Below are 13991 nucleotides of genomic sequence, written 5' to 3' on the forward strand. Positions count from 1 at the left end.
AACTATAAACCCATAATTGTCGACAGCGCAAAATCCCTTGGTGTCATACTCAACAAAAAACTCAATCTAATCTCCCACATCAATTCCATTGCAAAGTCTGCTCAATACCAATTGCACCTTCTTTGGGGAATTTGTCGCTTCTTCCCGGAGCAAGACCTTAAAACACTGGTCCAATCGCTGGTCCTCTCCAGACTTGACTACTGCAATTCTCTTCTTACTGGCCTCCCCAAATCCCATCTGTCCCCCCTTAAATCTGTTCTCCATTCAGCAGCTCGTTTCATTTTTGGGGCCAAAAGAAGCGACCACATCACACCCACGTTATCAACCCTCCGCTGGCTTCCCATCGAGGCAAGATCTATCTACAAGACTGCCTGTATCACCCACAAAGCCTTGCATTCCTCCTCTCCTCGCTACCTGGCGAATAAACTGATACTCTCTGGAGCCTCGACCATCACGTAATGCGGAAAATGTACTGCTCGAACCTCCCACTTTCAAGAAGGAAAGTTCGATGGCCCAATCCTTTTCAGGCAACGCAGTGAGAATCTGGAATTCACTTCCGCCTCAGCTCCGGACCACCACCTCCTCCCAGGCCTTCAAAACTGACCTCAAGGTTCTCCTCCTTCAAAGACACTTCCAAATTTAATTCACGCCCTCTCTATTACCTGAAGGAAGACCTTCCATTATAGAAAATTCTATTCTCCATGACAATCGAAGTGCCTTCCCAGTGTGTTCTTGTGGTTTGAGTGTCTGCCGAGTATTGCAGCATTATTCTTCTACCTGTGCTTGGTACTCTTTTGTAACATGCACACGTCACTTTTCTCTTGTAACATACTGTTTGCTACCTCTTACATTTCGTTTGCTTTAGATACTTGCTCAAGTGCCACCATTGCCTATGTAACGATTGTTCTTGTGTTTGAGTGTCTACCATTTATTGCAGTATTATACCGCTACTTGAACTTTGTATACCTTTGTAACCTGCACACGTCACTTTTTCCTCCTATAATTGTACCGTTTGCTACCACTTGTATTTTGTTTGCTCACATTTGTCAGTTTTGCCTCATGTAACTTAATGTTTGGTGTTGTAATTTGTTCACTTGTAATTTTCTCCTCATGTATCATTACTGTTCCTTTTGTGAAGCGCTCTGACACCTTCGGGTAAAGTCCGCGCTATATAAAAACGCACAAATAATAAATAAATAATAAACTCAGCTGCATTCGATCTCAGCTCACCCGCAGACACTCCCTTCTATGCTGCAGACACTCCCAGATCAGCCACACAGGTGCGGGCAGTTCTGTTTAGGCACAGCAGCCAATGAAAGTTGGAGGACGTATAAGGAAGGCGAGACAGACACTTCCTTTCCCAAAACTGTGAGAAACGAAACTTAACTTCTCGTGTACCTAATTCGGGACGGACGTCATGGCTACATCACACCAACTCCGAGGCATGAAAGAGGAGGCCACGTGCTCCATATGTCTGGAATATTTCACAGACCCCGTGGTTGTGAAGTGTGGACACACTTTCTGTCTGTCCTGTATCACTCGGTACTGGGAGGGACTGCAGACAAACTTCCCCTGCCCTCAGTGCAGAGACAAATCTCGAAGTAAATCCCTCCGGCCCAACAGGCACCTGGCAAACGTGGTGGAAATCGCCAAACAGCTTCAGATACCGAGTGCGACCCCCCAGGAGGCGAACCTGTGCAGAGAACACGAAGAGAAACTGAAACTCTTCTGTGAAGATGACCAGGAGCCCATCTGTGTAGTTTGCAGCGTGTCACGTTGTTGTGAAGTTAGCAGACTAGTGGTTGTGGGTGGAGACAGGGGAGGGCAGGAAGAGGAGGAGCAGGAGCGAGGGGAAGTCAGTTAGAGTAGGGACAGGAGACAGGCAGGGAGCATGATAATAAAGCTCCATTGATAGTACATATCTGTGTCTGTGATTATTGTAGCGGGATGCTACAACTGGCGACGAGGGTGGGATTCAGTCAAACCCACTGCCTGCAGAAAGTCTAGAGAGACACCCTGTCCCCGGCAGCATCAAGAAAAGAAAACGCTGCCGAGAAGTGCGAGCTGCTGATGCCCCAGGAGAAGAGGCCAGCCGCAGGCAACCTGCGCCCCCCCACCCCCCTCAGGAGAGAGCTCTGAGGGGCTGCGCATCCGAGCGCTGAAAGCTCAAAGAAAGAAGAAACGGAGCGCACCGACACGCGACCCCGCCAGAAGCGTGAGCATCAACAGTGCAGAGATCGGGAGCCTACTCCGACCCTGCTGTGTGCCTCAAAGAGAAAGAAAAGTGCCCCCAGCGTCGAGTAGGACGTCTGTCAAGACTGACCAGCGAGAGTGACCAAGCGCCGGAAAGCCCGAGCCTGAGACCCCGCCGTCGGTGAAATCCTCACGCTTGATGCGTGTAAGTCGGCAGGCCACCGCGAAGAAAAAGCGGGAAAGTGCAGAGCGAGGCGGGAGCCCACCCCAACCTCACCTGGTTGCTGTGGTGGCCAAAGAACAGTGTTGGCTGGAGCGCGCTGCCCTGTGACTGTTGGCCGGTGAGTCTGGAGTGCCTGGGCTGAGAGAGAGAGAGAAAGCCTCGTGTGCCGGTACTGGCGGCGGCCATCTTAGAGTCAGGCGCTCATCAAGACAGACCCCTTGATTTTCAACGGGCGGCCATTTTGAAGTCAGGCACCAAGGAAAAGCAATAAGCATTGGTACCCAAGACAAACAAGCATTGGCAAAGAAACAAGCATTGGTACCTGAAAGCAAACAAGCATTGGCAAAGAAACAAGCATTGGTACCCGAAAGCAAACAAGCATTGGCAAAGAAACAAGCATTGGTACCCGAAAACAAACAAACATTGGCAAGGAACCAAGCATTGGTACCCGAATCAAACAAACATTGATACTTGAAAATAAACAAGCATTGGGGAGACCAAGTGAGCGTGATAGAAACTTAAACGGACACTGCAACGATGTCTGATGACGATCGCCAGGCGGCAGATGTCAAGCCTACAGTTCCAGGCGGGTCACACCTGCGAGCGCCCGAACCCCTCAAAGTGACCACTGGGGGAACAATGGGCCCCAAATGGCAGGAATGGTTCGAAGAATTTGAAGATTATATCGAGGGATCGGAGGTGACTGAGGACAAAAAGAAGTTGATTGCCCTGCGTAACTTGGCGGGGCAGGAGATCGTCAAAATAATTAAGGACCTTCCTGCCACAGAGGCAGATACATATGACAAAGTGCGTGACGCTCTAAATAAAAGGTTCCTTCACAAAAAGAACGTCGACTATGAACAACACACCTTCCACTCAGCACGTCAAGGGAAGGAAGAACCGATGAGTGCTTTCATGATGCGCCTGAGGAGACTAGCCAAGCATTGCGCATTTGATAACTTCTCTACTGATGCTGCAGTAAAATCACAAATAATTGATGGTTGTCACTCCGACCAACTGAGGAGACGGCTGCTGAGGAAAGAACATACACTAGATGAGATCGAGGAGATGACACGGATCTTTGATCAAGCGGAGGAGCATGCAGCTGCCATCGAAACAGGGCACAAAGGGAGTCGCGAGTTAGTGCGACGTGTGCACGCCAGAAGTGACCAGCGAAGAAGCTCGAGAGACAAGCAGTGGAGGTCACGCCCGTCATCTCGTCAAGAACAATCACGACATCAGCGGCGAGAACCGTGGAAGAAAGAAAGAAGATCTGAAAATATAAGGAAGTGTTTTCGGTGTGGGTATGATTACCCCCATGTGGATAGCTGCCCTGCCATGGGTCAGAAATGCCGGAAATGTGGCAGAACCAATCATTTTGAAGCGATGTGTGGGGAGTACCACAAAGAGAGAAGAGGTGGAACCAACAGGACAGTTCAGCCTGAGCCACGAGGAGGTACCTCAAGAATGTCCCGATCTGACAGCCGAAGATACCATGCACGAGCGGTTCAAGACCAAACTGAGCTGTCGTCAGGGTCGTCACACTCCAGCAGGGAATCACGTCGGTCCAGGTGGGACCGGAGATCACAGTCCAAGGAATCCAGGCCGTCATCCAGAGACTCTGTATATACTATTGAATATTTGAACTTAGCTGCGGATCCAGATCAGCTCAAAACATATCCGAGGCTGGACATCAAGGTTGGCAATCACGACACCAAATTTGTACTAGACTCAGGTGCGTCTCTGAACTATATTCCAGTCACTGAATACGAAAGAATGAGTCCGCGTCCCCCTCTGTCATTCGCACCCGTCAGAGTCTTCACATGGATGGCCAAGAAGCCACTTCCTTGCCTGGGGAAGTTCTCGACAACCCTCAAACATGAAGACACAACCATTTCAGCAGTCATTCACATTATCAAAGGCCCTGAAGCAGACTGTCTGTTGAGCTTACCGACAGCAGAACGCCTTCACCTAGTGGAAATTCTTTTCAAGGTCAGTGGAAACCAAGACGTGACCCGTCAGTTCCCCAGACTATTTCAAGGGCTAGGCAAGTTAAAGGACTGTCAAGTGCGGCTGCACATCAACGAACAAGTCAGGCCAGTTGCTCCGCATCCACGAAGGGTGCCATTCCATTTACAGACCGCGGTGGAAGAGGAACTCCAGGACCTGCTAGCCGCTGACATCATCGAGCGCACCGAAGGCCCAACACCGTGGGTATCTCCAGTAGTCATTGTCCCCAAAAAGGGCACTGCGTTTGCCCAACACTGCAATTGAAAGAGAGAGACACCCAGGACCACACTTGAGCGACATGATCTCAGCTCTCAACGGGGCGAAGGTGTTCTCCAAATTGGACTTAAATAAGGGATACCATCAACTGGAACTAGAGGCAAAATCCAGATACATCACCACATTTGCAACTCATCTTGGGTTGTTTAGATATAAGAGGCTCAGCTTTGGAGTGTCTTCAGCAGCTGAAATATTTCAAGAGGCCATTAGACAAGTCATCCAGAACATTCCCAATACGCTCAACTATAGTGATGACATCCTTGTATATGGCTCTGATTTACGAGAACATGACATTGCACTCAATCGTGTCTGTCACGCACTACTAGAAGCAAACCTGACCCTGAACAGAGACAAATGTGAATTTCATCAAGACACATTAAAATTCTTTGGTCATATCTTCTCTGGTGCTGGCATGAAACCTGACCCCGACAAAATTGGGACTCTGAACAACACCAAGAGTCCTCAAGACGTCAATGAGCTCCGGTCATTCCTCGGGATGGCCAGTTATTGTGCTCGGTACATCCAGGACTATGCGACGATCAGCCACCCCCTCCGCATCTTGACCAAACAGGGTCAACCGTTTGAATGGACTCCCCAATGTGAGAAAGCATTCCAAGAAATCAAGAAGGCGGTGGCAACTGCAGATCACTTGTCATACTTCAATCCACAACGAAAAACGGAAATAACTGTGGATGCCAGCCCCGTTGGGCTTGGAGCCATCCTGGCACAGTATGACAACGAGTCAGATCAACGTCGAATCATTGCTTATGCGAGTCGCAGCCTAACTGACCCGGAGAGGGCATACTCGCAGCCCGAGAAAGAAAGTCTTGCCGTAGTGTGGGCATGTGAACATTTTCATGTTTTCATATATGGTAAGCACTTCACTCTAATTACAGACCACCAAGCCCTTGTCACCATTTACGGAAATCCCCGATCCAAGATGCCCCCAAGAATTGAGAGGTGGGGCCTAAGGTTACAGGAATACACATTTACCATCGTCCACAAGCCGGGGAAGTCAGAAAACCCGGCTGACTACATGTCTAGACATCCACTTGCATCGTCAGCCTCTAATCCCTCCATTGCGGAAGAATACATACACTTTGTGACAGATCAAGCTCTCCCTCCTGCCATTCCAATGGACACCATCCGAGAAAGTACGTCCCAAGACATTGTCATGCAGAAGGTCTTACGCCGAATTCGACACAACAGGTGGAGACACGATTCTAAGGATGAAGAGACTGATCCACTCCTCAAACAGGAAATGCAAGCTTTCCAACATGTATGCAGTGAACTGTCTGCCACCACTGATGGCATACTGCTGAGAGACCAGCAAATCGTAATCCCTACCAAACTGAGACAAGGAGTAGTTGCACTTGCTCATGAAGGACATCGGGGTATTGTGTCAACCAAGCGTGCACTGAGAGAGCGAGTATGGTTTCCATACCTTGACCAAATGGTGGAAGCCACTTTGAAGGATTGTCACCTCTGTCAGCTCACAAGCAAAAATGATCCTCCAGCACCCTTGAACATGACCCCCCTTCCACCGGGAGTGTGGCAAGAGATTGCCATTGATTTCTATGGACCCCTGTCATCGGGCAAATATGTGTTGGCCATCATTGATGAACATTCCAGATATCCCTTTGCACACTTTGTACCATCGACTAATGCCGCGAGCACTCTCAAGGTGCTTGATGAAGTCTTTGCGGCTTGGGGAGTTCCCTCTAAAGTGAAGACGGACAATGGGCCCCCATTCAATGGACAAGACTTTGCAGCGTTTGCAAAACATCTAGATTTCCACCACCGTAAGATTACGCCCCTCTGGCCACAGGCCAATGGAACAATCGAAAGATTCATGGCCACACTTAAAAAGACTTTTCAGCATGCAACGGCGGAGGGAAAGGACTTACAAGTAGCCCTCAATGAGGTCCTCCGAGCCTACCGAACAACCCCTCATGCAACCACAGGGCAATGCCCAGCGACTCTCATGCTGGGACGTCCCATGCGGAACCGCATTCCAATGTGGGAAGGGGCCTTACGACCATCAGTGTCACCTGCTCGAGAACATCACGAGATGATGGTGACTGACAAACACCGAAAAGACAAGATGAAGTCATATGCAGATCGACGGAGGAGAGCAAGGTCACTCTCATTACATGAAGGGGACCAGGTACTTGTCAGACAAGAGCAGCAGAGGAAGACTGACTGCCCTTTCAAGGATGAACCGTTAGTAATCACGAAACGGAAAGGAACTATGTTGACTGCCGAATCAGAGCAGCGGCGAATCACCACAAACATTTCACACTTCAAGAAACTATCACAAGACACCACTGAAACTGCATCTAGTGAGATAGCCATTCCTGGTTCGGCTGAACCACGGACAGATGATTGCGAGAACATTAGTCCTGTCGATGAAACACCGAACAGCATTGGTCCGGGTGTCAAGTCGCCACGACCTCATCGGGATACCCGTCCACCCAGAAGACTTATTGCAAAAATGGACTAAGAAGTCAGAATTTTCATTTGTTTTGTTACAAAAGGGGGAGATGTTGTGAAGTTAGCAGACTAGTGGTTGTGGGTGGAGACAGGGGAGGGCAGGAAGAGGAGGAGCAGGAGCGAGGGGAAGTCAGTTAGAGTAGGGACAGGAGACAGGCAGGGAGCATGATAATAAAGCTCCATTGATAGTACATATCTCTGTCTGTGATTATTGTAGCGGGATGCTACACACGTGATCACAAGCAGCACACGGTGCTCCCCATTCGAGAAGCTGCCCAGGAGTACAAGGTATGTGAGCTACAGAGCTGGGTCATGGTGCTCCCACTCGAAAGGCCGCCGAATAGGTTGGGGGTGCGTGTGTTGTGTTTGTGTGTGTATGTTCGTGTTCTAGAGCTGTTTCAAAAATTGGCGGCCCGGCTACTCCATTTCAACTACTGCACAGGAGTATGCGTGCTTCCGGTCTGGTTCAGATGCTGTGTGTGACGGACAGTACTACACTACAATCGAGATGTTGCCCAGGAGTACAAGGTCTGGAGAAGGGTTAGGCCAGCCTCATACTGTGCTCCCCCTTCGAGAGAAAATAGAGGATTGCACGGGATCTGTGCTGTAAAGCCAGGGCGGCAACGGGGCGAGACGTATACTGCTTCCAATTCCAGAGGCTGCAGAGGAGCACAAGGTATGTGTGCTGTAGAGGTGGAGCAACAGAGGTTGGGACCAGACTAAACGATGCTCCCCATGGGAGACACTGCCCATGACTATACCAAATGTCTTTGACCCGTGGGGCTGCCTCTCCCCCGAAGTAACCCCTCAGAGGGGACTCCAGGTTGCAGCTGTAGTAATGCCCTGAAGAAAACAAGCAAACCTCTTGCTGAAAGCCACTGCTGTGATTCTAATGAAAACAAGCAGAGCAGCCTTGATCCCCTCTGTATTGAGCAGTCACAAACATCTTTGCTCATTCGTGTCCTGGGGTAGAAATCAATTTGGGCATTACATTATAACCCAACATCGCACCCTCCTTTTTGATAGAAGATATCAGTAGATCTTTTTCAGGGTGAATGGTCTGCTAGGGAAACACTGTGTCAGGGGTTGCTTTTATTCATTTCAGGTTGGCTTGAGTTGGTATTTTACCAATTCAAAGCTGTAATATTGTGCCTGGAGTGATAAATGGCTTTTGTTATTTGACAGCTCGGCAAGGACTGCACTGTACTAGTCCTATGCTTAAAGACTTTGCTGTTTAAATGGCGAAAGACTTTGTCATTTTCTATCTCGGCATGGATAGCACTGTCTAATCCTATGCTTAAAAACTTTGATAGAAAAACAGACATTTGAGGTGAGCAGATGTAGAGTGTCGCTGGTGTTGAGAGTGCTCTAACAAGAGCTGCTTTCCACCTAAACTGAGACCTACCCAGAGTTCTCTCCTTCTTTTTTGCATAATGTATGCGTCACTCTATGCCTGAAAGGGTTTTGTTTTGTTAAATATATATATATATATATATATATATATATATATATATATATATATATATATACTGTTGAAAGAGAACTGATTATATATGCAGTAGTTGCCTTGTTAAATGTGTTAAGAGCTGTCAAGTGGCCCCCTGTCTTGTGCAACAACTTCCTGGTATGTAAGCCAGCGGCAAGTTGCATTTTGGGACTTGTAGGTTTACCTTTAAATTGCGTAGGGATGGGATCATAAATTACAGAATGCAAGCACCTTTGGCTAAAATGCCACAACTGGTTGAAATTGGCACACATGCTGTCAGGTCAAATGCCAGCTAAGTTGGATAATGTGGCAAAATAGAATGAACACATTTATTTTTTGTCAACAATTATTTGACACCTCTAACCTCGTTCACAGATTTTGGCTTCTTTACTTGCAACATATCTTCAGTTTCACTTATGATATTTACTGTAAGTAAAAATAAGCTAGAACATTACTCTTGGATAATTATTTGAATATGTACCCCTGTACTCTGCAGTCTCACAAGGAATGTTTGTCTGGATTGGTATTTTTTTAACTGCTCTGCATATAGCTAGTATGCTTCATGTAAAATCACCACTGCACATAAGCTATTTCTGTATATTTTAATGGGTGTCCCTTTGAACCCGCTAAACTTGTTAGCTTGATTACAGTATTTAACATGATAAAGATACTTTAGAGAACATAGGAGTGTGCTTTATTTAGTTGCTGTGGTCTATTGCCCTAAACTACACATATAAAGTAACATAAATACATAATGAAAACGTCAACTATACAGCGTTTTTTTCAAACAGGTCATAATCACTCGGTAGAGCAAAAGTAATACCTTATGCAACACATTTGAAATATAGCAGTTGGAGTTACAGAGACTGTTTTAGGTATGTGTGCTATAGTTCATGGATAGGGTGAAACTGGCCTAATTTTGCTGTTGGAGGAAAGGGGTTTGTAAACCAAAACATACAATCTGACACTGAGACCGCTTTGGTACTTTCTTGTAGCCAGTCATTCTGAGGGCTATAATAATAATTTTAGGTTTGGCTGTTGTGTGCATTCGAGCCAATGGTTATGTCGCTGAAAAAAACACATAATGTGCCTTGAGGATTATGAATTGAATGCTTTATTGTGCTATTGCATAGTGGCTTTCTGATTGGCTGTGTTATTAGATCATGTCCTGGTTCCTGGTGAAGCTGTGTGGCCCTGGCATGCTGGTCAGGTACAGACTATATAGTTTTGGACTGACTGCCTGAGCATATCACATCTGTTCTGTTGTGCTACACTCTTCAATTATCTTTTGTTCCAGAATAGAGGCAATGTAAGGCTTGGTTCAGAGAAGAGAACAGTCGTCGATTGGGAAGCCACGCTCACATTTTCCTAGAACAATCTTGGTAGATCCATAAGGGATGGATCAGGGATCCTTCAGTAATGGATCAGTGCTTCATCAGAGCAAGGGACAGATCCGCTCTAGATCATCCCCTTGCTGTTCACAATGTGGATCACCTGTATAACTGCACACATGAAGGACCCTGCCTCACTGGCTGTCTGCATCGAGCCTTTGTCACCATCATGTCTACAACTTGCACTGCTGTGAGTGTTGTTTCTCAGACCCCAGCCAGACTTCTCACTTGGTTGTCAGTCATGACTCCAATCAATTCAATTCTGCAAGTCATGACCGAATCAGTGCAGCACTGGAAATGTATTCGTCCAGTGTTCTGTGAAATGAGAGGTATGTGAAGGTTGAAAAATAAAACACAATACACACTGGAAGCCTAAGAGCTAAACTACATTTAATGCAAAATTTAAATAGGGAAAAAACACAATTAGATAATGATCATTTCAACCGACCATAGCTTCCACTCAGATTGGCCAATTGGAGTAGCAAGTGCCACAGGTGCAGTAAATGAAGGACCATTTCTTTCTCAACGCAAATGAATAAAACAAATTTGTTACGAAAAACTTTCTTAGATTGCAATAAAAGACTTATCGGCAGGTGGCAGGATTTTACATAGAAAGAGTTTGAGGAATCCTAGGACTAGCAATAACAAAATTTAAAAAGATAATGATGAGCATAGAACATTTTGAAATTCATGGTTAGAAAAGCAGAAATCTGCATTAAACACTTATAAAAAGTGCTGCATTTATAGAACTTCTTACAACTTAGAAAAAAATATCATTGCACAAAACTGCCTCAAAATTCTTTCAAGTGATAAAAACCATAATCATATCCTGCTAAAGTTTTCCCATCTCTATCTTTACTTCATCATCAGTGTAACGAATTAGCAGACTTCTTTTCTAAAAAGCTGGCTAACATTCATGCATCGTTCTCATGTATACCCAACTATAGCAATGCACAGTCAAAAACTTAGACTGTTACTTTTGAGGTTGCTACTGCCTGTTCGCAACAGGTTACAAGTGAGGAAAGTTTCCTTGTCTCTGCTGCACCTTGCTTTTTAAACACTTTCTTGCCCCTGGAATTTTCGACTTTTATCATGCTTCTTTACACCATGAAATCAGGATCTCCCCTAGACTCCCTTTCGCCTTTGACTCTTGGTAAATTATATCCAGAACTCCAGAACTATCAGCCCAGCATTTGAACTCCTCACTTATAGAAGGTCATGTTCCTTAAGCATGCAATGGTAAGGCCCTTCTAAAAAAAAAATTAAAAAAAAATATTGACCTCCTAAACTGATCCAACTATAGGTCGATCTCGCTTTTGCCCATTCTGCCAAAAACTCTTGAAAGCGTGTAAATCTACAAGTTCTGACTTTCATTGAACCAAATGGTTTCCTTCATCCCAGCCAATCAAGTTTTAGGGCCAGCTACAGTACAGAATCGGCCCTACTTGGTGTCACCGAACAACTTCGGCTCCAGCTAGAAATTTACGGTACTGCGGTCCTGATTGTACTATACCTTAGTGCACATTTGACCCAGTTAACTACAATATACAATGATTGTATGAGATGGGTGTGCATGGCCAGGCACTGATTAAAGGAATTTTTGCTGAACTGCTCCTTTCAGGTCTACACGAAACGGCACTTTCATCAGGTGTACCGCAGGGTTCTTCACTTAGCCCGACCTTCTTTAGTATTTACTTCCGAACATTGGCAGATATCATGGAGAACTGCAGTCTCTAGTTTTTTTGTACGCTGCTGAAACTCCATTGTTATCCAATGCAAATCGCACTGCTAATGCTTTCAATAGTTGCCTCATAAAAGTGATCACCTGGATGAACAGTAATTCCCTCACACTGAATTAGGACTAGACTGATATTCTTTAGGTAGGCAACCAACCTCACCTTTGGGTCCCTCATCTTTGGCTGGAGGCTATAGGCTTAGCTCCTACCCCAGTCCACGTAGTTAAGAATCCTAGTTTCTGGTGGATAATAAGCTCTCAATGAGGAATCGGATTACTAAGGTAGCGTCCACGTGCTTCGAAGTGCTGAGATTGCTTGCGAAAACTCTTGTCTGCCTCCCTGCCTTTGCTCAGAGGAAAGTGATCCAAGCACTGATTATTTCTAGGTTGAATTTTGGAAATATCATCTATTTAGGGGTTCCTAAGGCATTATTAAAGCAGCCTCAGATAGTTGAGAACGCAGCAGCTAGAGTACTAATTCGCCCCCCTCCCCCCAAAATATACCTTTACTGCTTCTTCAAGATCTCCACTGGCTTCCAATCGAAAAGCGAATCCACTATAAAGCCTTGTGCTATTTGCACAAACTTATGGCAACTTCAGGTCCCCAATACTTCAGATCTTTGGTGTTGCCTTACAAGCTGAACTGCGCTCCTGCAATAAAAAACTTTCCACAGTCCCAAGAGTGAGTAAAACCTGTCAAGGGGGCCGGTCCTTTATCTATCTGGATCTTAAGCTGTGGAATACTTTGCCCACCTCTTTGAGATTGTGCCGATCGTTCTTGTCTTTTTAGAAAGTTGTTAAAAACCTGGCTTTTCTGAGATATGTATGGCGTCAGTTCAGATCCCAATACCATTAGTATTTAGCACTGGGAAACCCACTCTGGGTGGTTATGCGCTCTATACATCTTCAATAATTATGATAATAAGTTCCAGTGAGAGGTTCCCTTTCATGATTAAAGCCAAAACTTGCAATTTATGACTCAAAAATAAAATGGCTTCGAGGATTTGTAGCGTTATGAAACTTTGCATGCAAAATGAGACCCCCTAAACACTACAAAAAGTATAAAAAAACAAATTGAATATGAAATATGGGTGGACGTTGTGACTTTGGCTGAGACAGGTACCAAATTTTCATGCAAGACACGATGGAACATGCAATTATATTAATTTTCAGTCCACCTGTTTTTTTGCAGGGATGCAAAACTCATTCAGACATACAACTGCAAACAATCTCAAAGTTTAATTCTTCACATCTTCATTATTCTCATCATCCTCAAAGATGGCAAGCAAGGAAAACATTTGAACAGTTTCCTTATTAGTACAGTGCAGAAAATGCACCACATCAATATTTTTATTAAGACATATAAAGCTACTACAATTGAAAAAATGGGCAATACTATTTTAAATATTCTCATACCCCAACTCCCAAACATCCTGTTTAGCCATGTACAGAAACCATTGAAATTAAAGTCTAGCCTACTTTAACATCTTGTGAAGTTCTATAATAACTTTGACATGGTACATCTGTTCATGCATGCAGAGAGAGGTGTTTGGTAAAAGCTTGCAACATTCTTTCCCTGCTATTACACAGACACCCCTCTTGAAGCAAAACGGCAATCTAAAGCCATTCTATTTTGTAGGAGCAATTCCTTGTGTGCATCTATTTGTTCACTAACAAATCCCTATCTGATTTAGTTTGCTACTTGTTTTAATAGTTCAGCATTACATTTTATCTTTTGGAAACACTGAACTACACTCCATTGAAACGATGAAGAAAAATAAATCAACTTTAGGACTGTCATGACAGCCCGCCTTCTGTGCAAACTGTGACTAGTGATGTGTCCACTAGGAGGTACAACATAGCTAGAATGCCAAGTTCTAGTCCACTTTTCGGACATCCAGAGATATACTTTAGATCCACAGATGATGTGCGTATACCCTTCCTGATGTCTACGTTTATGAAAAAACATTCCTGTGGTAGGTATGAGACTTTTAAAGTGGGGAATCAAAGACTCCAGCCTCTACAGCACTGTCACATTCATTAAGACCTACAAACAAACGTCTGTAGCCTGATTTTCAGTGTTCAAATACTATTTCTTGCTCAGATTTTGCAAAGTGGGTGACATGCCTGAAACGGCCATCAGGATTTACATATTTCTCAAGGCCCTGCTAAATCTGGATAGAA

At 45.2% G+C, this 13991-nt stretch overlaps 1 pseudogene; it reads left to right on the top strand.

Annotated features, from left to right (window-relative positions):
• The first annotated feature begins 1417 nt into the window (after window positions 1–1417).
• Window positions 1418–13991, top strand: part of LOC144756168 (E3 ubiquitin-protein ligase TRIM39-like) — a 304125-nt pseudogene continuing 291551 nt past the window's right edge.

Source organism: Lissotriton helveticus, chromosome 5_1 (genome assembly GCF_964261635.1).
Source record: "Lissotriton helveticus chromosome 5_1, aLisHel1.1, whole genome shotgun sequence".
NCBI classification, from domain to species: domain Eukaryota; kingdom Metazoa; phylum Chordata; class Amphibia; order Caudata; family Salamandridae; genus Lissotriton; species Lissotriton helveticus.